Raw genomic sequence first — 27470 nt, 5'->3', positions numbered from 1 at the left:
TATTATAAAGAGCACTCTCTGTTATATTTTTTTTGGCATACATACACTAAGGAAAACGCCTTGGCTGCTGTCATGATCGGCCTGTTTCATGCAATGCGTATATATTTGGAATTTTTTTTATATCCTATAAAAGAGTCAACGCGCTCATCTTCAATCTCGTTTTGAGAAACCCCTATTTATACACTGATAAATATATACGCGGTATCAATATCACTTCCACAATTTTATTTATATACAGATAGACATACATATGTAAGAAGCAAAACTATGAGCGCGATAACCAGGGCAACCCAAGTACGCAAAAGCATATTTTTCATTAGACATGTAAACAGAAAACCAATCAAATATGTATACTAGGGTGGGTCGATTTGTAAGGACGAAAGTTAACCGATATCGCGCCATTGATTTTTCGATAGGATTTGGGCTCAGAAAAAAAAGTTCCACTAAATTAAATTTTTTTTTTTTACTTTTTTTCGACTTTGATTTTTAAGGGTTTTTTCATGACCTGATGATGATGTTCATTTTTTTTAAAAAACTGTTATCGCCAACGTTTTTAGCGGACATGGGTCGGACAGCGTATACATGAAAATTTTACAATCAAATGAACATTTTTTTAGTAAGTCATGAAAAAAACTTTAAAAATCGAAGTCGAAAAAAGTAAAAAAAAAATGAAATTTCGCAGGCTCGAAAATTATTTTTTTGGCTATGCATAGAGGAACTTTCTTTTCCTGAACCCAAATCCTATCGAAAAATCGATGGCGCGATATCGGGTAATAAATCGACCCAGCCTAATGTACATCTACCACAATATTCTTTATTTTAAGTCGAAAAGTATATCATAAGCAACGGAAGAGCTCTTGGTATATTTGAAGCAGCCATCCAGAAATTGCGCAAGGATTTTTTAGGAAGGCTTAAATAGATTTTGGAATATGACGAAAGACGAATTCAACTCGACTTGGCCGCCGGAAAAATGCTTTGCTGAATGGAAGCAGGCAACTCCGGAGGATTTGTGTTATCCGTCTTCTTCTTCTTATGCTCCTCTGTTGATGTTGCTGTGGCACCAATTCATTACCCATTTCAGTGAATACCACATGAAATGCAATACCGTGCATTGTTTATATTTTATTTCTTAATTTCAAACAAATTTGCAACAATAATTTAACTATTAAATTTTTTAAACAAAATAAGAAATGCGCAACGAAATTTTGGCAAAACAGCTGACTTCGGAAATTCGAAATTCCTATTCCCCAATTATTGTTCTCCCTAGGAGAAAAGAATTGCAGGAATTTTTCGGCGGGAATAAAAAATCTGCGAGAACAAAATTCCGAGGGAATATTTAGAATTGGGCTGTTAGAGTTTAATGGCATATTATAAGCGCTAAAATCTGTTTTTTTTTTGTTGCATATTCTGGGTTGCCCTAGTGATAACAATATTACATTTTGATTGAAAATTTTTAATTTTAAATGATTGAAATTGTTCCCAAAATTTTATTGACTACTTTAGGTAAGCGAAGCTGAGTAGTTCAGTTTGATTTAAGCATGCTATTGGTTGCGAAGTATAAGTGTTATTGTGAAGTAGTCTAAAAAAGACCATTTTTGCATTATTGAATATTGGAGTTATTTATTCAACAGTTTAGCGATACGAACGTTAGTAGAAGGTGTAAAATAAGCAGTTTCACTAAATTTACAATTGGTGTTAGAAGAGGAATTGTTGAATAAATTCCGAAGATTGCTAATACAACTTGGACATGGCAAAGTTGAGTGAATTGAACATCCAGCAACTGAAGGAGTTGGAACCCCGTGGATTGGCTACTACTGGCAATAGATCCCAGCTACAAATACGACTAAGGGTAGGTATGTTTGAAGGAATCAATGCTGATGAGTATGTCTTTCATTCTGATAGCAACAAGGCAACAACAAAAATGGAAGAAAAACGAAAACCGCAGACAGTGACGAGCACAGATTTTAACATGACATTGGCTGCAATATCTGCACAAACATCGACAATGGCATATCAGCTGGAGTCACAGGAGGCACGCATTTCAGAAATGTCGTCGCAAATGTCATCTCAATTGGAAGAACAGAGGACATATATGTCATCTCAACTGGAAGTGCAAGAGGCACGTATATCTGAAATGTCGACACGAATTTCGGAACAGGTATCATCGCGGCTCTTTGCGAAACTGGAAGAGCAGGAAGCAAAAATTGTACAACTCGAGGACAAAATTGATGGCGAGATAGAAGCGTTGAAACGTCTTATGCAGCAGTTACAACTAAATCGCCCAGCTGTTCCAGCGAGCAATCCGAAGGTAAAAACTCCATCTTTTAACGGCTCTGTTCCTTTCCAAGTCCTTAAGCTACAATTCGAGAAGACCGCAGCAGTGAACAACTGGAATGGTGAAGATAAAGTTGCTGCACTGTTCGTGGCATTAAAAGGGCACGTAGCTGAAATCTTGCAGACAATTCCAGAGTACGAACGGACAAACTATGAAACATTGATGAGCGCTCTATAGAGGCGATACGGAAGCGAACACAAGAAACAGATATATCAAATTGAGTTGCAAAACCGTTACCAAAAAGCGAATGAGACTTTGAAGGAGTTTGCGTCTGATGTTGAAATATTGCTCATCTCGCAAATGCAGACGCACCCGTGGAATACACCGAGAAGGGTTATAATTCAAAGCTTTATAAATGGAATACGGGATGTCGAAACGAAACGAGCTACATATGCGAATCCAAAGCCAACATTTGCTGAAACGGCATCCCATGCACTGACTCATCAAACAGCGTCACTTTTGAGTAAGCCCGCATACAAAGCTCATCGCGTGGAAGTGGAAAGGCCAGATTGGGTAGACACAATTTTGGAAGCACTGAAGGGATTACAACAGAAAAATGCCGGAGCTATGAAGTGTTTCAAGTGCGGTTACCTAAGTCACATTGCACGTCATTGCAGGACCGGTCATGGTAGTTCCAACTTGGCTGGTCGTAAACGCAAAGCTGGAGGAGATAAGCAAGAGCGAGTCACATGTAAAGATCGAGAACATGTACCAGCTATTGAATGTCGTGCGATACCTATCTCGCAAACTGGAAGGAAATCGAGCAGTCTTACCGTCAAAGGAAATGTGGATGGCAAGGAGCGTGTACTGACGATAGATACGGGCGCATCTTATTCTTTAAACCGATCTGATTTGGTCAACAGGAGAGTAAAGCCATTACCTGGAGCAAGATTGCGTACGATTACTGTATAACCAATTACACTGGACCACGAATTTCAACTTTTTCTCTTTACCAGAAACACCGTTATGAAATTCGTATGTAAAATCACCCCCTGATTTCGAAAATTGAGTTCATTTTTGATTCTATGGTACAGTTTTTGAGATATTTGCAATTTACCGTTATTCGAAAAAACCAAAAAGATGGCTCCCTTTAATTACGTATATCTCACGAACGGGTAAAGCAATTGCAAAAAAGTTTACAGAATCGGAAAGACGATAAAATTTTCTAAAGTTAAAAATATGGGTAATTTCATTCATAAATTGAACTTTTAACTAAATAGAAACAGAGCATAGCTAGATATTTCACTCTTCTTTATACCATACATACGTTTTGAGGTATACGTTGAAATTGCCCAACCTGGGTATTTTTATTTGATCGCTTATAACTTACGTAGTTTTGCATCGATTTTCTTCGATGCTAGCTTATCTTTTTTTTAATTAGACAGAGCTTTACGTAAAGAAAAAACATTTGGAAAAAAAGTTGTGGTTTTGGAATGCTGCCCTCGCAAAGAGTAATTTTTTTCATATTTTTTCATAAAAAAAAACAAAAATTTGAAATTATAAGCTAATATCTCGAAAACTATCTGGTTGAGCAAAAAACAATGTATTATGCATTTATAGCAAATTTATTGTCTTTCCGATTCTGTAAACTTTTTGCAATTGCTTTACCCGTTCGTGAGATATACGTAATTAAAGGGAGCCACCTTTTGGTTTTTTCGAATAACGGTAAATTGCAAATTTCTCAAAAACGGTACCATAGAATAAAAAATGAACTCGATTCTCGAAATCAGGGGGTGGTTTTACATACGAATTTCATAACGGCGTCTCTGGTAAATTTTTGCCGTCGACCAGTGTTATTAGTATTACGAGTATAACCAAGTCCAGGGAGAAGTGTTATGTGAAGTCTTAATTGGGGAGGTCGTGGTTCTACACAAATTCGTTGTGGCAGGGATCCTTGATGAAGTCATAAAAGTAAAAAAAATGAAATTTCGCAGGCTCGAAAATTTTTTTTTGGCTATACATAGTGCAACTTTCTTTTCCTGAACCCAAATCCTATCGAAAAATCGATGGCGCGATATCGGGTAATAAATCGACCCAGCCTAATGTACATTCTACCACAATATTCTTTATTTTAAGTCGAAAAGTATATCATAAGCAACGGAAGAGCTCTTGGTATATTTGAAGCAGCCATCCAGAAATTGCGCAAGGATTTTTTAGGAAGGCTTAAATAGATTTTGGAATATGACGAAAGACGAATTCAACTCGACTTGGCCGCCGGAAAAATGCTTTGCTGAATGGAAGCAGGCAACTCCGGAGGATTTGTGTTATCCGTCTTCTTCTTCTTATGCTCCTCTGTTGATGTTGCTGTGGCACCAATTCATTACCCATTTCAGTGAATACCACATGAAATGCAATACCGTGCATTGTTTATATTTTATTTCCTAATTTCAAACAAATTTGCAACAATAATTTAACTATTAAATTTTTTAAACAAAATAAGAAATGCGCAACGAAATTTTGGCAAAACAGCTGACTTCGGAAATTCGAAATTCCTATTCCCCAATTATTGTTCTCCCTAGGAGAAAAGAATTGGAGGAATTTTTCGGCGGGAATAAAAAATCCGGGAGAACAAAATTCCGAGGGAATATTTAGAATTGGGCTGTTAGAGTTTAATGGCATATTATAAGCGCTAAAATCTGTTTTTTTTTTGTTGCATATTCTGGGTTGCCCTAGTGATAACAATATTACATTTTGATTGAAAATTTTTAATTTTAAATGATTGAAATTGTTCCCAAAATTTTATTGACTACTTTAGGTAAGCGAAGCTGAGTAGTTCAGTTTGATTTAAGCATGCTATTGGTTGCGAAGTATAAGTGTTATTGTGAAGTAGTCTAAAAAAGACCATTTTTGCATTATTGAATATTGGAGTTATTTATTCAACAGTTTAGCGATACGAACGTTAGTAGAAGGTGTAAAATAAGCAGTTTCACTAAATTTACAATTGGTGTTAGAAGAGGAATTGTTGAATAAATTCCGAAGATTGCTAATACAACTTGGACATGGCAAAGTTGAGTGAATTGAACATCCAGCAACTGAAGGAGTTGGAACCCCGTGGAATGGCTACTACTGGCAATAGATCCCAGCTACAAATACGACTAAGGGTAGGCATGTTTGAAGGAATCAATGCTGATGAGTATGTCTTTCATTCTGATAGCAACAAGACAACAACAAAAATGGAAGAAAAACGAAACACCGCAGACAGTGACGAGCACAGATTTTAACATGACATTGGCTGCAATATCTGCACAAACATCGACAATGGCATCTCAGCCGGAGTCACAGGAGGCACGCATTTCAGAAATGTCGTCGCAAATGTCATCTCAATTGGAACAACAGAGGACATATATGTCATCTCACTGGAAGTGCAAGAGGCACGTATATCTGAAATGTCGGCACGAATTTCGGAACAGGTATCATCGCAGCTCTTTGCGAAACTGGAAGAGCAGGAAGCAAAAATTTTACAACTCGAGGACAAAATTGATGGCGAGATAGAAGCGTTGAAACGTCTTATGCAGCAGTTACAACTAAATCGCCCAGCTGTTCCAGCGAGCAATCCGAAGGTAAAAACTCCATCTTTTAACGGCTCTGTTCCTTTCCAAGTCCTTAAGCTACAATTCGAGAAGACCGCAGCAGTGAACAACTGGAATGGTGAAGATAAATTTGCTGCACTATTCGTGGCATTAAAAGGGCATGTAGCTGAAATCTTGCAGACAATTCCAGAGTACGAACGGAACAACTATGAAACATTGATGAGCGCTCTATAGTGGCGATACGGAAGCGAACACAACAAACAGATATACCAAATTGAGTTGCAAAACCGTTACCAAAAAGCGAATGAGACTTTGAAGGAGTTTGCGTCTGATGTTGAAATATTGCTCATCTCGCAAATGCAGACGCACCCGTGGAATACACCGAGAGGGTTAAAATTCAGAGCTTTATAAATGGAATACGGGATGTCGAAACGAAACGAGCTACATATGCGAATCCAAAGCCAACATTTGCTGAAACGGCATCCCATGCAATGACTCATCAAACGGCGTCACTTTTGAGTAAGCCCGCATACAAAGCTCATCGCGTGGAAGTGGAAAGGCCAGATTGGGTAGACACAATTTTTGAAGCACTGAAGGGATTACAACAGAAAAATGCCGGAGCTATGAAGTGTTTCAAGTGCGGTTACCCAAGTCACATTGCACGTCATTGCAGCACCGGTCATGGTAGTTCCAACTTGGCTGGTCGTAAACGCAAAGCTGGAGGAGATAAGCAAGAGCGAGTCACATGTAAAGATCGAGAACTTGTACCAGCTATTGAATGTCGTGCGATACCTATCTCGCAAACTGGAAGGAAATCGAGCAGTCTTACCGTCAAAGGAAATGTGGATGGCAAGGAGCGTGTACTGACGATAGATACGGGCGCATCTTATTCTTTAATCCGATCTGATTTGGTCAACAGGAGAGTAAAGCCGTTACCTGGAGCAAGATTGCGTACGATTACTGTATAACCAATTATTAGTATTACGAGTATAACCAAGTCCAGGGAGAAGTGGTATGTGAAGTCTTAATTGGGGAGATCGTGGTTCTACACAAATTCGTTGTGGCAGAGATCCTTGATGAAGTCATATTTTGGAATGGATTTCTTAGTTGACTATGACATCAGGATCGATATGCAGAGAAGGATTATGCAGTATAAGAACAAGGATGTGCCACTTAACTTCAGTTTTGAGCAAGGGTTCAGCAGTAGGCGAGTGCTGGTGAAAGAGATTCGACAAAAACCACAAAAGTCAAAGGCAGCAGATCGGGCAAGGGTTGATGGAACGAATGGGCCAAACAAATCAAAACCGAAGATACCTGCGAGAAAAACACTGGCAATTGACAAACCCTAATGGACGCATTAAAACGACTGAAAGAATTTTCCAGAAAGAATGCAAGGCTGGTTTTAAGCCAGCGCGCACTACTGTTGTGAAACGTCAACACGATACTGATTATGCAAAGCCAGTTCGTCAAGATCAAGCCCTACGAAGTAGTTCATTGGCAAACAACAGAGTGTGAGGAAACGGTCGAGGATAATGAGTAGTAGGATGAAACACTGGTACGACAAGAACAATAATTCGGAAGGTTTCTTGGAGTGGTGGAGGTACTGCTATACAACCCTCACCGGCGGAAAGGTGTTCCATCCAAATTTTTGTGCAGTTGGGAAGGCCCGTGCAGAGTTGTGAAGAGGATCAGTGATGTCAGGTGGTTGACAATTGGGTTTGGAGAAGCAATATATTGTTCTGGCAGCCTGAAACGGTTGCGCTACACAACCCCTTATAAAGACTCCATAAAAGGAATGTCTTCTTACGTGCATTTATGCACCAATACACACGCATACGCTTAATTAAAACACACATACACGTATATTTTGTAACTATTTATATTAATATTTTATTTAATAATTAAAATGTATTTTTTTAAAATTTGGTTATTAATTTGCATATCAGATGAACACGATTCTTTACATTCGAGCACATCCAAATCAAATTCCCCAACTCCAACAAATTATTTTTTCACCTCGCCTACTATGCATTTGAAAAATCCAAATATTTTCAATTGCATACTAAGCTCAATACACACAAGTGCGCAAGGTGGAAGTGTATTATATCACCCTCCTTTCGAAAATAAGGATGTGACAAAATGATCAGTTTTGTCACGTCTTTCTTGCTTATTCAGCTGCAAGATTAATTGTTTTGAATGAACGAATATGCATTATTTAGGGGTACCTTCCCTTCCTAAAATTCGATCATTCAGAACAATTTGTATTAAAACAAAAAAAAATAAAACCAGACTAACTTATTTATTAATTATTATTATTACTACTATGTTAATACTATATTAGGTTAATACTACATTAAGTAATTTACAAATAATTACTAACTTATATTCTAAACATTATGTTAATAATTCAAATATTAAATTCAATTTGTATTAGTAAACAATTTATTTATTTTATTTTTTTTTTTTTTTTGAGTTTTTTAATTTTTATTAATCCAACAACTAAATTTTAGTCTATGCTAAAACTAAAATATAAGAATATTTATTTTATCTTATGTATTCTATTTTTATGTACTAATTTTTTCTTTTTAATTTTGTTATCAAAAATTGTTACATTAACTCCATCAATTTTTGTTATAGTGTAGGGGCCCTGATATATGTTTGCATGTTTATCTCTAGGTTCTTTTTTTATTAGAACTCGATCATTTATATTAATAGTCAAAGGTTTTGTTGTTTTATCGTAAACATTTTTATTTCTAATCTTATGTTTATTAATTAATTCTTTTGCAAGTAGATGTGACTTTTGCATACGATATTTTACCTCTTTTGCATAATTTTCAACATTATAAATTGGATCTATATTTTCCTTCTTTAACTCATTTGGCAAAGTAACTTTTCTACCAAATACTAATTCAAAAGGTGTAAATAGATTATCAAAAACAGTACTTGTTGTTGTATTATGCAAAAATTTTAAATATTTTAAATAAACGTCCCATTCGGGAAATGAATCGTCAAGGTAAGCTCTTAAATATTCGTTAAATACACGATGATTCCTTTCAATAGTACCAACAGTTTCATGATGATAAGTTGTTGAAAAATTATGCTCAATTTTCAAAAGTTGTAGTCAATTCCGCAAAAATTTCATTTTTAAATTCTGTACCTAAATCTGATTTAATAAATTTCATTATTCCATAAATTAAAATAAAACTTTCAAAAATTGCAGATGCAACTGTTTTTGCACTCTTATCTGGAATAGCTATTGTAACTAAATATTTGCTCAAATCGCACATAATGGTAACTGCGAACTTATTCCCATTATTCGACTCAGGCAAAGGTCCTATCGTGTCTATAACTACTATATCAAAAGGCTTGCAAGGTGTTGGTGTAAGCACCATATTTTCTTTTGTTTTGGGCTTAACTTTGTTTAACAGGCATTTTTCACAATTTTTCACAAATTTAGCAATATCGCGCGTCATATTTTTCCAAAAATATTTTGTACGTATTTTCGCGTATAACTTCTTATATCCACAATGACCACCTGATATTGGATCATTATGATAAACTGTCATAAGTTTTAATTTCGTGTCTTCATCAGTTACCGTCTCTACTGGCTCTGTCAATATAATTATTAAATGTTTTAAAATTTTATTCCCGGTTTCTTTAAAATTTGCAATAGTAAAATGATGAAAAATATTATCATCTTTCTGCCATTCAATATTCTTAATATTATGATTGCCGGCATTATGTTCCAGCCTCAAAAGTAGCTCATCTAAATTCACTATTTTGTTAACAATCTCAAAATTAAGTAGCTCGAGCTTTTTATGTTTTAAGTGCGCACATATTTCTATATTACTAATATCACCATTCTTATCATAATTTATATTCGACTTTATTCTCGGGATTTTATTTGAAAAATTATAAGCAAATTTGTCGTAAACTTGTAATGTTTCTGTCTGTATTTGTCGGTTATCGTTTTGTATCTGTATTTCCTCTTTTTGCTTTGTCATTGACCTTGTTTGTACTGCCAATATATGTTTAGTCGAATTTTTTAACTCATCTATAGTTATACGAGAAAGAGCATCTGCACCTACATTCGCTTTACCTTTTATATACTCTATAGTAAAATTATACTCAGATAACTCTAAACGTATTCTAGACAGTTTTGACGTAGGATCTTTCATATTAAATAAATAAACTAACGGCCGATGATCTGATCTCACTATAAAGTGTGTACCATAAACGTATGGCCGAAACTGCTTAACTGCAAAATATATTGCCAAAAGTTCTAATTCGATAATTGCTTTATTTTGTTCAGACTTGCTAAATGCTTTTGAAGCGAAACAAATTGGTAAATCGTTACCATTATGATCTTGACTCAATATCGCACCACACCCAATTTTCGAAGCATCAACTGTTATTAGAAATTCTTTAGTGAAATCTGGATATTGCAAAAGTTTTGGAGACATTAAACTTTTTCTTAGTTTCTCAAATGCCAGCTCGCACGAGGTATCCCAATTAAATTCAACATTTTTCCGACTCAAACGATTCAAAGGTGCCGCTAAACAAGCAAAATTAGGTATAAATCTCCTATAATAGTTTGCAAATGCAACAAATCTTCTAACTGCGTCTTTGTCACGCGGCTTAGGATACTTTTTAATTGCCTCTATTTTTGAATCATCAGGTAACAAACCCTTTGCTGAACATTTATGCCCCAAAAATGTTACCTCAGATCTAAGAAAATTACATTTATTAGGATTAAGCCGCAAATTAAACTTTCTGCATGTCTCAAAAACTTTCTCCAAATTTTTTAAATGATGGGTCTCACTACATCCAATGACTATAATATCGTCTATATACATAAAGGCTTGATTAGGTGCAATACCGGAAAATGCTATTGACATCATTCTTGAAAATGAGTTAGGAGCAACATTTAGTCCAAATGGTAAAACTTTCCAACGAAAAGATCCACGATCTGTACTAAATGATGTTATATCTCTCGAATCTTTATGTAATGGAATTTGATGGAAACCCGAAAAAAGATCCAAAGTCGAAAAATATTTAGCTCGACCAAGGTTATCCAAAATATCATCAACACGTGCCAAAGGAAATTTATCTGCAACAAGTTTTTTATTGACTGCTCTAAAGTCTACACACATTCGATATGCTTTTTGTCCAGTTGGGTCGTTTTTCGGTACTAAAATCAATGGTCTGTTATAATTTGAACAACTTCCTTCAATTAAATCATTTTTTAACAAATTATCAACCTGTTTATTTATTTCAGCACGCTGTGAATATGGCAATCTATAATTTTTTATGTACACTGGTGTCTTGCCCGTTAGTCTTAATTTTTGTTCGTAAAAATTATTAATCGTCATTAAGTCTGTTTTTAGAGCAAAAATATCTGAATATTTCAAACATAAGTCAAGTAATTTATCTTTTGCATACGAAGGTATTTGTTTTACTAAAACTGACTTAAGCTCTTCTATGCGTTTTGAATCAACAGATGTTTCATTTATGCGATAGATATCAAAATTTTCTATGTCCTCAGTTTGAATATTGAAGTTTTTAACATACTTCACTTCATCAGTAGTATTAATAATTTTTAAAATAGGATGTTCCGTATCAATGACACATTTTGCTGTAAAAACACCACTACAAAGTTCATGAGAATCGACAAAAACTGGATTTTCCGATTTATTCAAACTAAAAACACGAAAAACTTCACATCTTGGTGGAATTACAAGAGTATCTGTTGAAGTGCTATGCAAAATTGAAATATTAACTCTTTCTCTCCATATTCCTATCGTTATTGTATCATTCGAATAATTGATTATACATTTGTTTGCTTTTAAAAAGTCTTTTCCTATTATACCATCCGAAGGAATATTAAAGTTGTCATCAACAACATGAATAGTCAGAGGAAATAATATATTTGAAACTACTATGTTCGTACTAACTGTGCCTAAAGTTGTTACTGTGTCTGTTGTTACACCTGTTATATTTATTACATTACTGTTATCTACTATTACGTCACTTGCTAAACTAGAAATTTTTATAAGTGAAATATCTGCCTGAGAATCTACAAGAAAAGAACATATTTTATAAGAATCACTACAGTTGACTTCGATGAAGTCAGAATAATTTAAATTTAGACAATATATTGATTTAAAAGAATTTAACCCAATAGCACCTGCTCCCTCAGTGTTCGCTCCTGAGGGGCTTCGGCATTTAAAGAACGAACATTGACTGAATTCCTGTTATTTAAACGTTGATTATTTGAATTACTGTTATTTACAGACCGATTGTTATTTCTATTGTAATTGTTGTTGTAATTATTATACCTATTGTTACCTCCATTGTAATTAGTATTTCGAAAATGTAAATTATTGTTAGGTCTAGTTGCATTACCATTGAATCTAAAATTGTTATTGTATCCGAAATTATTAGTTATTACCTCTAAAATTCCCGCGAAAACTATTAGATCTTATCGGACGTGAGCGATACGCTAACACCTGCCGCTCTTTTACCTCCTGTTCACGCTCAATAATCATTTTAGCAACAACATCCTTTGAATCCTTAAAAGTTGTTGATGCAAGGATAGACTTCACCATATCTGAACGACTGTTCAACCTACAAACAGTAACAGTTTGCTCAACCGCCATCTCATGAGCTTTTGCCTGTGTCATACCTTCGATGATCAAAGAGCGTTCTAGCGAATCAGAAAGATCTTCTACTTGTTTTGAAAAATCAGTAAAATTATTATTGTTTACCCTTAAGGCCGCAATTTTACCCGCAACAACCTTCGAGTTATCTGGCCTAATTCTGCTACGTAAAGCATCTTTAATCTGACTAATAGAATCTATTTGCGTTGGTAGAGCTTCGCGAGCTTTGCCTTCGAGTTTCGACTTTAAAAATGATATAAATGTAGTAGTTAAAGATACATCAGTTAAATCTTCTATTAAATCAATTTTATCTATAAACGAGGCAAGTGATAACGGATCACCGCTATAGTTTTCTCGAATAATCGAGGCACAAGTACTAATGAATGACCTCTTTTGCTCAAGAGTAGCCATGTTTAAATCGTTAAAATTTGAAATAGTATCAGAAGTAAAATAAGAATTAGAATTTGAAGTTAGGTCAAAATTAGAAATCGAACTAGAAGATGAAGTTTGCGTAGAATGATTTGTGTTATCAAACCCTAAAAAGTCTTCAAATAAAGAATCTCTATCTGCACTAAATTCTATTCTAGCATTTGAAAATGTATGTGGACTATTAGAATCGCACATGTAAAAGAAAAACAAAACAAAAGCAAACTAAATTGAATATTGAATATGTAATAGTAAAAGAATTACCGTGTAATTTATCGTAATAAAATGAAATTCCGCTGAGCTTACAAAATTTGGGAAAAAAAAAACATTGTTTCGGAGACATTAAAATTTTAATACTATATATAAATAAATTTTTTTTTATTACTGACGCATCGCTTTCAAGCCACATCTTTGAAAATTGTATCGCTTTATTTCAAAAGTAACATATTCATTTTACGCACACACTGCCTTATATAAAAAGCTTGTATTAAATTAAAGTAAATTTTACCACGTGTGAATATAGGACAGTAGGGCAAAAGTAAATTTTCAAAAAGAAAAATTAAATAATTTGAATTCAATTATTTATTTCAATTATTTTGTTTTAATTTTGTCTTCAAAAACAAATAAAAACAAAAAGAAATATTTTAAAATTTTCATCAACACCAGCCCACTGTCATTAACACGTACACTTGTACATACATGTTAATATATTTTAATATATTTAAAATAAAGTTTAGTAAAATGTTAATTATTATTATTATTATTTAAATTTTATTTCTTTTTTTTTTAATTTTTTTTTTATTGTTAAATATTTAGATAAATTATATTAGTAATAGTTTGTATGTAAATATGTAATGAGTATATGTGTGTGGTGGTACTATAATAAATGTGCAAAAGTGTAAATAATATAAATTAAGAAAATTTTAGTTCAAGAAAAAAATTTATTTTATATTTGCTAAACTACATGTTTCGTACACTGTGCGCCATACCCAATTCTGCAATCATTATTAGTTCCGCTGTTGTTGTTGTAGTAGTGTATGATTTCCGCTCGTAATATATTGTTTCATTATTGCTTATATTCAGTGCTGACTTGTTCCATTCAATAGTTGACTACCCTGTTGCAGTTTAGTTGAGGGACATTATTGATTTCAGTAGCTTCCTTTTTCCAAAATTCTTCCACTAATTTTCACTTTCCGATTTCGTTTTGTTCCGCTCACGACTGTTTACTGAATATTTTTATGTTTCTTTGACATTTCCGTTCGTATTTAGTTCCTTTTCTTTTTATACCATTGTTAATATTAGTATTTCTCTCAGTTCCGCTTTTCGTTCACTTAATATATTAATATTAGTATTTCTCTATGTTCCTCTTTCGTTCACTTAATATGTTAATATTAGTATTTCTCTTCGTTCCGCTTTTCGTTTTGTTCTACTGTAAACAGTATTCACAGATTATTGTTACAGCTCAAAGATAATATTTTTTTTTTATATACGAATATATATATATATATTTAAGTTTTCTAAAACGTGGATATTAGTTCATATATTAGCTCTTATTAACTTATTTCTTTATCTATATTTCTATATCTTTATTTTCATAGATTTTTTTTTTTTTTTTGTAAGATTTAAATTTAATTTTGTATTTCGATAGTATAAAACTTTTTTTTTTTAATTTTTTTTTTTATTACGTCACAACACATATAATTTGCATTAATTCATTTTCAATGCAATTCTTCAAACTTCATAATTTTTCTTATTGTAGGGCTCCGGCCCACGGTCGCCATATAAAGACTCTATAAAAGGAATGTCTTCTTACGTGCATTTATGCACCAATACACACGCATACGCTTAATTAAAACACACATACACGTATATTTTGTAACTATTTATTTTAATATTTTATTTAATAATTAAAATGTATTTTTTTAAAATTTGGTTATTAATTTGCATATCAGATGAACACGATTCTTTACATTCGAGCACATCCAAATCAAATTCCCCAACTCCAACAAATTATTTTTTCACCTCGCCTACTATGCATTTGAAAAATCCAAATATTTTCAATTGCATACTAAGCTCAATACACACAAGTGCGCAAGGTGGAAGTGTATTATACCCTTAACTTTATTTGATATTTTAGTCGCCTCTTACTAACGGGTATACTAACGTGTGCTGGGTCAGCCAGCTCAGAAATACGTATTGTATGACTAGAAAAGGACTAAGACAATAAACGTAGCGAAGAAAAGTCCAATATTTCATCAAGATGCACAGCTGAGTATAACATGTTCGATTTCAATCGAACTTAACGTTTTTTTTTTCGTGTGGCTTTGTTTTAGGGCGGTTCGCAGTCGACGATGCTTAACGGTTCACATTTTAATCAACCCATGATACAAAAAAGAAGGTAGTTCCACTCAAAATCTGTTGACGTATTTGAGGATTTTTGAAGTTGCATAATGTTTGTTGTTTTGCCAGAAGCGTTGCCATACCGTTATTGTTTAAGGCGAAATTGTGGGTTTTCGAGATGGAAATTTCCTTTAGAATGAAAACGCAGTGTTCATCTGAGACAATAATTATATGCTTTAGCACGATTTATGTGCATATATGTATATCGATTGAGAATACAGTAAAGCATGCAATTTTATTGAAAAATAGTGGGTAATGACTCAAACATTGGTTAATGACCCATATCTTTATGGGAGCTTGACACCTAGACGGAAAAAAAGTACACGAAAAATCCTGTTGTTCTAGCATGGCCCTATTATCCTGCCCCTACAGTGAATATTTCTCAAGGCATGTTGAAAAAAAGTACCTCCAAAGTGTGCAGTGAGTGGTAGGTGTTTAATTTGTAACGTTTGTGGGACGTCAATGCTAAAAGGGTACAGCGGGAAAAAGAAATCTCATAACTAGTGGCTAACCTGCAGAGCTACAGGCAATGTTCTCCCTAAAAAATTATTTTAAAATTCCTTCCTCTAGCGCTACGCTTAAATTATACAATAAATAAAAAATGTGAACTTGTAGCCAATTTATCACCATTCAATTTCATAAAAATTGCGTTCAAGTATGCTAAACTCTTTAGAAATTGCGGTGCCGGTTTATAAGGACCTCCTTTGGGCGATCAGTTAACAAACGTGTATGTTTTGTCAACATGTTCTGAGCAAACGTATGGAAAATAAGAAGGCTATACCCCCTTGCTTTTTATACTTCGAACCATGTTTCGGGAGCTCAAAAAACGTATTAAAAACCTTTTCTAGGCTGATATTTCGTATTAAATTATTTCCAACGCATGTGGCTCATTTTTTTTTCTTTTTTTATTTGAAATACCTATGGAAATAAATTAGTCGTACCCGCTAATATGAAATCCATCAAAATTAGAAAAATTCGTAACATTTTTCAATCTGGTAGCTTGTTTTTGGTGAAACTGTCATTGTCCCCGCAAAAGTCAAGTGGCTAACGTCACACTAAATGGAACTACCTCCATTTTTTGTATCATGAATCAACCTACTTTTATCGTATGTTTATTATTGTTATTTCGCTCCTGTTTTGTTCCATATTCTCTATTGTTATTTGTCGCTTTTGTATGTATGTGTCTGAACAAATGCTTGCAGCTACACCATTTAAACCCTTTTTAAAAGTAACTATGATCGACTTTAGTAATTCGAAATAAACTTTATATACCCCATTTTGGGGAAAAATTATATACATATGTAGGTATCTCTTTCATTCTAAATTTGTGACCAGAATACGAAGAAATTAGTATTGTAATACTGATTTACTTGTGTAAAAAAAAAAAATAGTTTGCATACAGACAGATGGACAGACGGACATGGCTAAATCAACTCAGCACTTCAACCTGATAATTTCGGTATAATGGTGGGTCTGTCTATTTTCCTTTAAGGACTTACAATTTTGAGAATCTTAACAAAGTTAATACATATACCATTTCATTTTCATGAAAGGCGTAATGATTCACCCAATTTATAATTAGGTTGTCGGAAGATATGGGTGTTTCCAACGTCATGGACAATCCTTCCTCACACTCTTTTGCATATAAAACCTATACCAGACATTGGGTCAGAAAATTTTCGTTTTGTTATGAACGGTATTCGTAAACATATACATAGCAAATAGATACAAATATTTTCCTTAAGCCATGAAACAAATGAATATTTTTGTTGCTCACTATCGGCAAATTCTCCTTTGGTGTAGCGCATTCCATTTACACACGGCAACTCTATTCATACAATTTATAGATTTAAATAATAAATGTAGGGTTTTGTGAGCTCGAGGCCTTGCTTTAAATAAAACACTGTGTTAGTATTCACACATTTATTTGGTCGATATTTCGACTTCAATCTGAAGTCATTTTCAAGACTTTTTTAAAAAAACAACATGAAAAGAAAATAAACAGAAATATATAATTTATATCACATACATATATACATTTATAACACTAGATCGACTTACTTGCATGTAAATGCCTGATCGACTAATCAGGTGTTCTAACAAAATAATAGGAAGAAGGTGGAAAAAGGAAAGTAAACAATTAGAGTACCGCAAGTATAAACAAATCTTAAGGAACCCTATAAGTAAACAAAATTACACAACAACAATCATACACAAAGCATTTTTAAGAAAAACAAGACAAAATGCAACAAAGCAAAATGTGCATGATATCCTCCCCCCCTTTCATTAGTTCTTGTCATTTCATTTTCGAAATCGGGGTAATGTCCAGTGTCAGCACAATGAGATGACAAGGCAGTCTTGTTGTCCGACGAATTGTTTCTTAGCTTGATATTGGACCTGTGACCGGAAACCCTTGTCTTCAGTTTTTGTTTTGGTCACAGGTCCAATATCAAGCTAAGAAACAATTCGTCGGACAACAAGACTGCCTTGTCATCTCATTGTGCTGACACTGGACATTACCCCGATTTCGAAAATGTTAGAATTCTCGATAAAGAAAAATACCACAATAAACGATATATTTTGGAGATGCTCCATATTATGAGCACCCCTAATAGAATGAATTACAAGTCAGACGTAGACCAATGTGCCTACGCATATTGGAATTTAGTTTCAAAGCAGCAACAACACACAGGGCAAATCACAAAAGGTTCATCGAGAGCGCCACAGCCCAGCAAATATCCCGCTGCGAACGAGATTGGGGACAACAACTAATGAAAGGGGGGGGAGGATATCATGCACATTTTGCTTTGTTGCATTTTGTCTTGTTTTTCTTAAAAATGCTTTGTGTATGATTGTTGTTGTGTAATTTTGTTTACTTATACGGTTCCTTAAGATTTGTTTATACTTGCGCTACTCTAATTGTTTACTTTCCTTTTTCCACCTTCTTCCTATTATTTTGTTAGAACACCTGATTAGTCGATCACGCATTTACATGCAAGTAAGTCGATCTAGTGTTATAAATGTATATATGTATGTGATATAAATTATATATTTCTGTTTATTTTCTTTTCATGTTGTGTTTTTAAAAAAGTCTTGAAAATGACTTCAGATTGAAGTCGAAATATCGACCAAATAAATGTGTGAATACTAACACAGTGTTTTATTTAAAGCAAGGCCTCGAGCTCACAAAACCCTACATTTTTAAATAAACAAGGCCATTAAAAATCAAAGATTTAAATAATATTTAAAAAATTATCAATAAAGTGGATTAAAGAACAATTTTTTAAAGAAATAGTGAAGCTAAACAAATGTATGAAAAGAAGAAAGAAACGGCAAAGAGTGTGGCCGAGCAAAAGCGGCTTGGTCCCCGTCCGGTTTCCCCGTCACCCCTTCTCCATCAAGTAACGAGTTTCGGCAACAAAAATGTTTGTTTGTAAACAGCGACTTGAAGATGCTGTTCGAACGTTCCGAAAATATACGTAATATTTCAGATGACAATTTCTACCAATAACCCCCAGCGGGTTAGGGGGTAAGAATATACCCGCGGTAGGTATGCCTGTCGTAAGAGGAGACTAAAATACCAGATTCAAGGGGTTGTGTAGCGCAACCCTTTCAGGTTGCCAGCGCAATATATAGCTCCTCCAAGCGCCTCATGGATATTGTGGGTGGGGAGGGAGGGATGGCCTGAAGGTTTAATGTGGCCACATAACTCGTTGCCAAGATGGTTGGGCTAGTATCTTAATGGTGCTGTGTTACCGGAGAGTGCCGGATCTGTATCCGGCAAAGAACCATCACATCGATAACACTCCCCAAAACCTTCGGAGACTAACCTTATCGCTACAACAACAACAACAAATTTGCATCGTGCTCCTTTTTAATTTTTCCTACGAATTAGTGACGGGACCCACATGTTTAGCGCCGTCTCCAAACGGCATCTGCAAGGCAAATGAGTTTCCACTGAGAAGCTTTTGTGGTAGAAATACACTCGGAGTGTTTGCCAAATCACTGCCGAGGCGCGACCCCGTTAAGAAAAACTATTTTTCTAATTGAAGAAACTTGTTTCTAAATTTTGATTTTGCTTTGCCCCGCGCTCGAACCCGAAATCTCCGGTGTGGTAGGCGAAGAACGCTACCACCACACCACGGTGGCCTCTAGGTAATAATATTCATATTTGTTTAAAATTTATCGAACTTGCTTATGATAAATAAAATCGTTCTGTGAATAGCTGCTACAAAAATGTAAAAGGATTGTAAATGTATCAATTTTATATCTGCAGCAGCAATTTTAGTTATTGACTTTTTAACGTGAATGTTGAGGCAAAATAGTTTTTTTCTTGATCAGACATTCGGGTTTACAATTTTTGGAAACTGGCAATATGGTTGCATTTTCCTCCTTTTTTAGCAACGTAGATAAAAGAGGAGAGGAGCAAATACATATTTTAACAACACTAAACCATGTCACTGCATAGGAATGATATGTTTGGATGAATGTTTTTTTAGACGTGGCAAGTCATTGAAAGGTTGTTGTCCTGCGTTCACATCGACAAGTAAGCTTCCGCACTATATTAGGCACAGTGCACACCGAGTGTCTCATCATAGCCACGTATTGTATGCTTCGTATGAGAGATGTACGAATGTCCAACACATGAACAGTGGTCCGAATATTCATTACATACATACATACATATTTTATCATAAAGATACCTTACTCATTCAAAATACAAAATGTTTTGCATGACAATTTCGACTTTTTTTACTTAAGAGTTTTTTAGTTCAAATAACTTTAGAGCCTCATGTGAAAACAAGTTATTTATCGGACGAATAAATCTTATACATAGATTATATGAGGTGCACCTTAAAATTTATCAGCCCTACAGACACAAGGGATGTTTTTATCGGACGGATAAACTTTAAAGTTTACTTAAGAAAACGGCCTTTAGGCCCGGTTTTTCGGAGCGTGTTTGAACTCCAGCAGAGTTGACTAGAGTCTAACCCTACCACTTCGGCCGCTTTAACTGAGATAAACGGCAAAATTTTATGCTATCGATAAAAGTGGCAAAAATCTTGTCCACTTTACTTTAAACTGGCACTGAAAAACTGGGTTAGTCTAACAAAAGAAAATAAAATAATATATACCTTCTTCGAGAACATAAAATTTAAAACATAAATAAATGTAAGGCGCGATAACCTCCAAAAAGATTTTAGGCCGAGCTTCTCTTCGAATTTGCGTCGTGCTCCTCTTGATTTTTTCCTACAAATAGGCGGGACGGGACCTACTTGTTTTAAGCCGGCTCCGAACGGCATCTGCAAGGCAAATGAGTTTTCACTGAGAGCTTTTCATGGCAGAAATACACTCGGAGCGCTTGCCAAACACTGTCGAGGGGCGATCCCGCTTAGAAACATATTTCTTTAATTGAAAAAACTTGTTTCTAAAATTTTGATGTTGCTTTGCCCGGGGCGTGAACCGATGATCTTCGCTACCATCACACTACGGCGGCCGCCCTTCGGAAAAAAACTTTTAAAAATTCAATGCGAGTTTTGAAATCCATATCTTGCAGTTTTTACGAGTATAATTAATTGGTCTGAAAAGCTGCATACTCAAAAAAAAAATCTAAAAATTCTAGATAAAAAGTTCTAAGTTTTCATACAGATTTCTCAACACAATTTTTGAATTTTTTCAATACAGTTTTTGATATGTAGTTTAATTACTGGATTCATTGAAATTAGTCCAAAATAAATGATCAAATTTATAACTAATTTTTACTGCTTTTTTCGTGTTCGCAGGTGTATATTGAAAAAAAAAAAAAAAACAAAAACCAAAACAATTTTAAAAACTGTTATGGAGAATACGCTTTTAAACTCCTCATTTCGTGGTCTTAACTGGGAATCAAGTCTTCATCTTCCGCCTGATAGAAATATACTTCTTTTCATTAGTTTGCCAACATTAAACATTAGAAGAATATTACTCGGGGTAGCGTTCCTTAATAAACTGACTATCGGAGTGATACACTAAATTTTTCCGTTCTTACGAGACCCTAAGCGCTCTTTCATGTATCCATTCTCCGGCACAATTGGTACTTGCGCTACAGCGAATTGTACAACTTTATTAGTTTCGAATTTTACTTTAATAAAGTAAAATAAATAAAATAGTTACATATGGCTGTTGTTGTTGCTGCTGGTTGCTGTGCTTTGATGATGTTCGAAAATCGACACTGATGATGCACAACGCCGAAATCGGCTTATCTCGAAACCATATTTTCCAAGGGATGGCGGAAAATCTTTCCAATATACATCATTTATCCACCCTGTCGGAGAATCAACAAAACAATCAGTGCTTTGATGGACGTAGCGACTGTTATCTACACCAGTTACAGCAATGGACCCCGTTTGAGGTTATTTTTGTTTTTGAGTCAAAAAAGTCCCAGGTCTAAAAAGGTGATACGAAAAAAGTTACCAGTAATTAAATAATGCAGGTCGAAATTTAAAAGGAAATGATAAGTATTACAAATGTAGTCGGGCCCAAGAAGTAGAAGTGCTGAAAAGGTTACCAGTTCCAAAAACTTAAGCGGTTCAAAGACTCCAAGAACCGTTTGAAACCACTAACAAGTTGCAAGAAAGTAACTGGTTCTAAAAATTAAACTTTTCCCAAAAACAGTGACCTATTCAAACAAAGTAATCGTCCAAAAAAAGGAACCTGTTAAAAAACGTAGCCGGTTTCAAAAAGAAACTGGTTCCAAATGAATTAACCGTTTACAAAAAGTTACCGGTTTCAAGAAATGAGGCTGTTTAAAAAACTAATATATTTTCCAAAAAGTAACACAAAATTAATCGGTTACAAAAAAGTAACCGACTCTAAATAACCAACGAAAGACAAGAAGTAAATTGTTACGAAAAAGTACACTGGTACAGAAGTGAAAATTTTCAAAAACACAACAAGTTTCAAAAAAGTAATCGATTCAAAAAGTACAAACAAGTGAGAGGTTTAATAAAAAGGTATTGGTTAAAAAAATAAATTAACTATTTGTTTTGAAAAATTAGAAAAGATCGAAACACCACCGAAATAGCAACTAAGGACTTTTCCGAAAAAGAGGTGCACACTTTATTTTGCTTTTAATTCGACGAGCTTTCAATTTTTTTCCTTAAATTTTCTTCTATCAGAAACAGGATATTTATCCTAGGTTATGACTGAAGCAAAGAAGGAAAAAATGTATCTTCAATTTTCACAGTTTGGGTTTTACCTGCTGTGGCTTAATTTTGTACACCATTTTCAAGATAAGTAACCTTTGCTTTTCGTATAGTTTTTTAATAGTCCGGTCAATCTAAACATTCGGTGATGCAAAAAGTTACAAGCTGAAAATCAGTAAAACTTTTTAAAATATAATATAAAACAAAGAAAGTAAGGAAGGCTAAGTTCGGGTGTAACCGAACATTACATACTCAGCTGCCAAATTACAGCTTGCAAGACTTTTAAATTACCTTCTTTTAAAAGTGAGCGGTGCCACGTCCATTGTCCAAAATTTTTTAAGTTTTCTATTCTGCGTCATAAAGTCAACCCAACAACCAAGTTTCATCGCTTTATCCATCTTTGGTAATGAATTATCGGACTTTTTCGGTTTTTCGACATTTTCGATATCGAAAAGTGGGCGTGGTTATAGTCCGATTTCGTTCAATAGCGACCTGAGATGAGTGCCCAGGAACTTACATACCAAATATCATTAAGATACCTGAAAATCTACTCAAGTTATCGTGTTTACGAGCAGACGAACGGACATGGCTAAATGGATTTCTTTTTTCGCCCAGATCATTTTGATATATAGAAGTCCATATCTATCTCGATTAGTTTATGCCGTTACGGGGTACCGTTATGCGAACAAAATTGTAAAGTGTAAAAATCATAAATTTATTTGCAAAAAAGTCTCAATGATTTTTTCCTACGAGTCACCATTTATGAGATATGACGATGCAAAAGTGGTAATCGTCATACTATGCATAAGTACGCCACGAACATACATATTGTAACGAATTTACTGCAATTCCCCTTATTTGCAATCTTCTGCTAACGTTCGTATCGCTAAATATTGAATAATGGAGAATGGCCTTTATTAAAGTACTTCACAATAACACTTATCCTTTGCAACGAATAGCACGCTTAATAACCAAACTGATTGATAGCTCAAATGAAACTCATCTATTGCCCGACATATAGCGTGCTTAACTGAAGCTGCTTCTAGCGCCTCTACCGCTGATGTTTTTATACTCTGTGATTACCTTGTGGCATCTTCCAGGCGCTTCCAGAATTATTTAGTTAGTTATAAATTTCTCAGCTACAACTACAGATGTATAATTCTTATAGCTTCTCTCATACCCCATGCGCTTGTATGTGTGAGCGACACTTCCACAATCACAATTGCATACCTTTAGGAGCATTTCAGATAAGATATCTGCATGTGATTGTGCGTTGCTCTCAGCTGCGTGTACCTACATATGTGTAGACATAATGATTGATTCGTTTATGTAGATACATAATGATTGATCTATGGATGTACATGCAAAGCGCTGCTTAGCATCGGCTTAGAGATGGCATCACCCCTTAGTTTTGCTAATATTCGTAACAATATGTATGTACATCTCAAAGTTTTGAAATGGCAAATTAATTAGAAGAAGCCTATTCCTGCACTTATTGAACTAAACCTTACATTCAAGATACAAACTCTTAATTATCTCATTATTGCCTTATTGAATGCCTAATGGAGTTAAAAATCTAATCGGTTTTGCTTGGTGTTTTGGATTTTATTTTCAATGAAACAAATGACAATCAAAAAGTAATCATTTTCAATAGTTTACAATAAATATAAAAACACCAGACAAATTTTAATTTTTAGTTTTGCTCATATACATATGTATGTAATACTCCTATATTGCTACATAATAGAAAATGCAGCAATATATCGGCACTATGATGTTTGGGAATGTACCAAGCTTTTTGTAGCAATACAGGTGTATTACATAGTAGAGGTTTACGCCGATCACTTTATCGGCGGCGGCGGCGTAGTCTTTATTATATACCGGCGGCGGCGGCGTGGACGGCGCGCCGGCGTACGCCGGTGTTCTTACTTTAAAAAGCATGATTTTGCTATTTAAAAAAATAGTATTTAGAAAAGATCCAGGGTTTTTCCCTCAAGATCTAGCAGACCGTTAAAAAATTTTCAGGAGTAGCTCCTTGCAGAGGAATTGTCCCTCATTCACTTACTCCAGAGAGGCTTCGAACCTAACCCCCGGTCTTTGGAATTGGTACTGCTGCGTCTGCTGAAAAGAAATAGAGATACATAAAATAGCCATACTTTTGTCTGCATATCTCGTGTAAAGCGTAGTGTCACCTAGGGTTAACTCCCAATAATCGTCGCGAACACAATTTCTTTAAATCATTTGTGGCTCCTTGGCGGTCCCGCACAAGGCGACTTGCGGTTGCTATTAATGGTCTATTAATACTCATGACTCTCGTGGCTTAGGGCGCCTCCAGTTTTTCGGCTGTTTTTAAGGGCTACAATTCCCGATGTGAGAACAGTAGCAATCCCGACCACCAGTCGCTACCACGCCTCCTGACCCTCACACCATATGCTAGCACAGAAGCTATAGGACTGCGACTTCGAACTCATACCTTCGTTGATGTCACTTTCCTAGAAGCTCTAGGTGTAGCTCCAAAGACTTTCCAACGGATGCTTTTGTCGCGCTATGCTGCCGAGCTACACCAGAGAAACACCTTGAAACGTAATGGGTGAAAATCGCATAATCCTCGGCGCATCTACATAATTAAATTTTTACAAGGAACCTGGATACAATTTTTAAAATGTAGACCAAAGTTTGCAGACGTTTGTGTTCACAACATTGATTTCAATAAATAGTCTTCGTTAAATCAAAACGATATTTTAGAATGAAATTCGACCGATTTTAAGTTGAAAGATGTTTAGTGCTGTTTTCCGGCCTTATGACATAAGAGCTCATTATGGATGCCCGCCTAGCTTCAGTTTTCAGACTAGTTCGACTGTCCACTACATTAGGGTAGTAGCACTCACGGTCAGTAGTTCGACTGTCTTGGGAAATCTTTTGCTTCACCACTTTGAGTGTTCTTGCGAAAGACAAAGCCTCACCTGGTAAATACATATATGTGGCTACGTAAACGGAGCCGTAACGTGTAGGTGATATTTAAACTTGGTTGATAGGCTATAATCAATGTGATTCACTCCAAGGGACTATTTTTGGATAGGGCCGCCAACTTTATGTCAAACCGGGAGACTTGGGTGTTGAACGATGAAGTGTGAAAATCAAAATTAACATTTCAGACTCTTTTGTATAGCTTCGCAAAAAAACAACAGATTTTTGAATGTAAGCCCAAGTGATTTTTCAAACCATTCTCATTCGTACATACATATATCTTCAACTGAGTATGAGGTGAGAATCATTTAAAAGGAGTATTTAAACTACTGGAACCTACTAAAGGATTTTGCATCACTGATTTTGCTTTTTTTAACAAGTTGAGGACAATTTGAAACGCCTTGGGTCATTTTATTTGAATTCATTATTAATTTTTCAAAAAAAATATGCAAAGTGAGCATATAAATTTATTATATAACTTTTCTTTTAGTGTTTTTTTTAATAACTTGGTGAATTGTGTGATGCAAAGTCCGTGTTAAGCTGACATCGAAAAGCCTGTTTTTATACTCAGTTGAGCAGAGCTCAGAGTATATTAACTTTGATTGGATAACGGTTGGTTGTACAGGTATAAAGGAATCGAGATAGATATAGACTTCCATATATCAAAATCATCAGTATCGAAAAAAAAATTCGATTGAGCCATGTCCGTCCGTCCGTCCGTATGTCCGTTAACACGATAACTTGAGTAAATTTCGAGGTATCTTGATGAAATTTGGTATATAGGTTCCTGGGCACTCATCTCAGATCGCTATTTAAAATGAACGATATCGGACAATAACCACGCCCACTTTTTCGATATCGAAAATTTCGAAAAATCGAAAAAGTGCGATAATTCATTACCAAATATGGATAAAGCGATGAAACTTGGTAGGTGGGTTTAGCTGATGACGCAGAACAGAAAACTAGTAAAATTTTGGACAATGGGCGTGGCACGCCCACTTTTAAAAGAAGGTAATTTAGAAGTTTTGCAAGCTGTAATTTGGCAGTCGTTGAAGATTTCATGATGAAATTTGGCAGGAACGTTACTCTAATTACTATATGTCTGCTTAATAAAAATTAGCAAAATCGGAGAACGACCACGCCCACTTTTTTAAAAAATTTTTTTTTTAATTCAAATTTTAAAAGAAAAGTTAATATCTTTACAGTATATAATTAAATTATGTCAACATTCAACTCTAGTAATGATATGTTGCAACAAAATGCAAAAATAAAAGAAAATTTCAAAATGAGCGTGGCTCCGCCCTTTTTCATTTAATTTGTCTAGGATAATTTTGATGCCATAAGTCGAACAAAAATTTACCAATCACTGTGAAATTTGGTAGATGCTTAGATTCTAGGACGATAACTGTTTTCTGTGAAAAAGGGCGAAATCGGTTGAAGCCATACACAGTCGACCGTCTGTCCTTCCGCTCGGCCGTTAACACGATAACTTGAGCAAAAATCGATATATCTTTACTAAACTCAATTCACGTACTTATCTGAACTCGCTTTGTATTGGTGTAAAAAATGGCCGAAATCCGACTATGAACACGCCCACTTTTTGGATATCGAAAATTACGAAAAATGAAAAAAATGCCATAATTATATACCAAATACGAAAAAAGGGATGAAACATGGTAATTGTATTGGTCTATTGACGCAAAATATAACTTTAGAAAAAACTTGGTAAAGTGGGTGTGACACCTACCATATTTTATTTTATTTATTTTATTTATTTATTTATCAGTCTACAAATTAAACAATTATACAGACCAAATATACCGACACTTAAATCTCAGATGTAATACACGATATAAACAACATAAGCAGTCATCAATTTTAAAGTAATATTTAAACAGTATTGAATTAAACGCTTGACAATTTCAATTAAAAACTTAGAAGTAAGCAAAAGATAAAATGTTGAAAATGT

At 34.7% G+C, this 27470-nt stretch overlaps 1 protein-coding gene across 2 annotated transcripts in view; it reads right to left on the bottom strand.

Moving 5' to 3' along the window:
• Nucleotides 1–27470, bottom strand: part of Ptpmeg2 (Protein tyrosine phosphatase Meg2) — a 92193-nt gene that overhangs the window by 56597 nt on the left and 8126 nt on the right. The gene's annotated exons all lie outside the window — the stretch shown is intronic.

Source organism: Eurosta solidaginis, chromosome 4, assembly GCF_040869045.1.
Source record: "Eurosta solidaginis isolate ZX-2024a chromosome 4, ASM4086904v1, whole genome shotgun sequence".
Lineage (NCBI taxonomy): Eukaryota > Metazoa > Arthropoda > Insecta > Diptera > Tephritidae > Eurosta > Eurosta solidaginis.
Note: the sequence above shows the minus strand (reverse complement) of the source record. Positions and strands in the feature narration are given on the sequence as shown.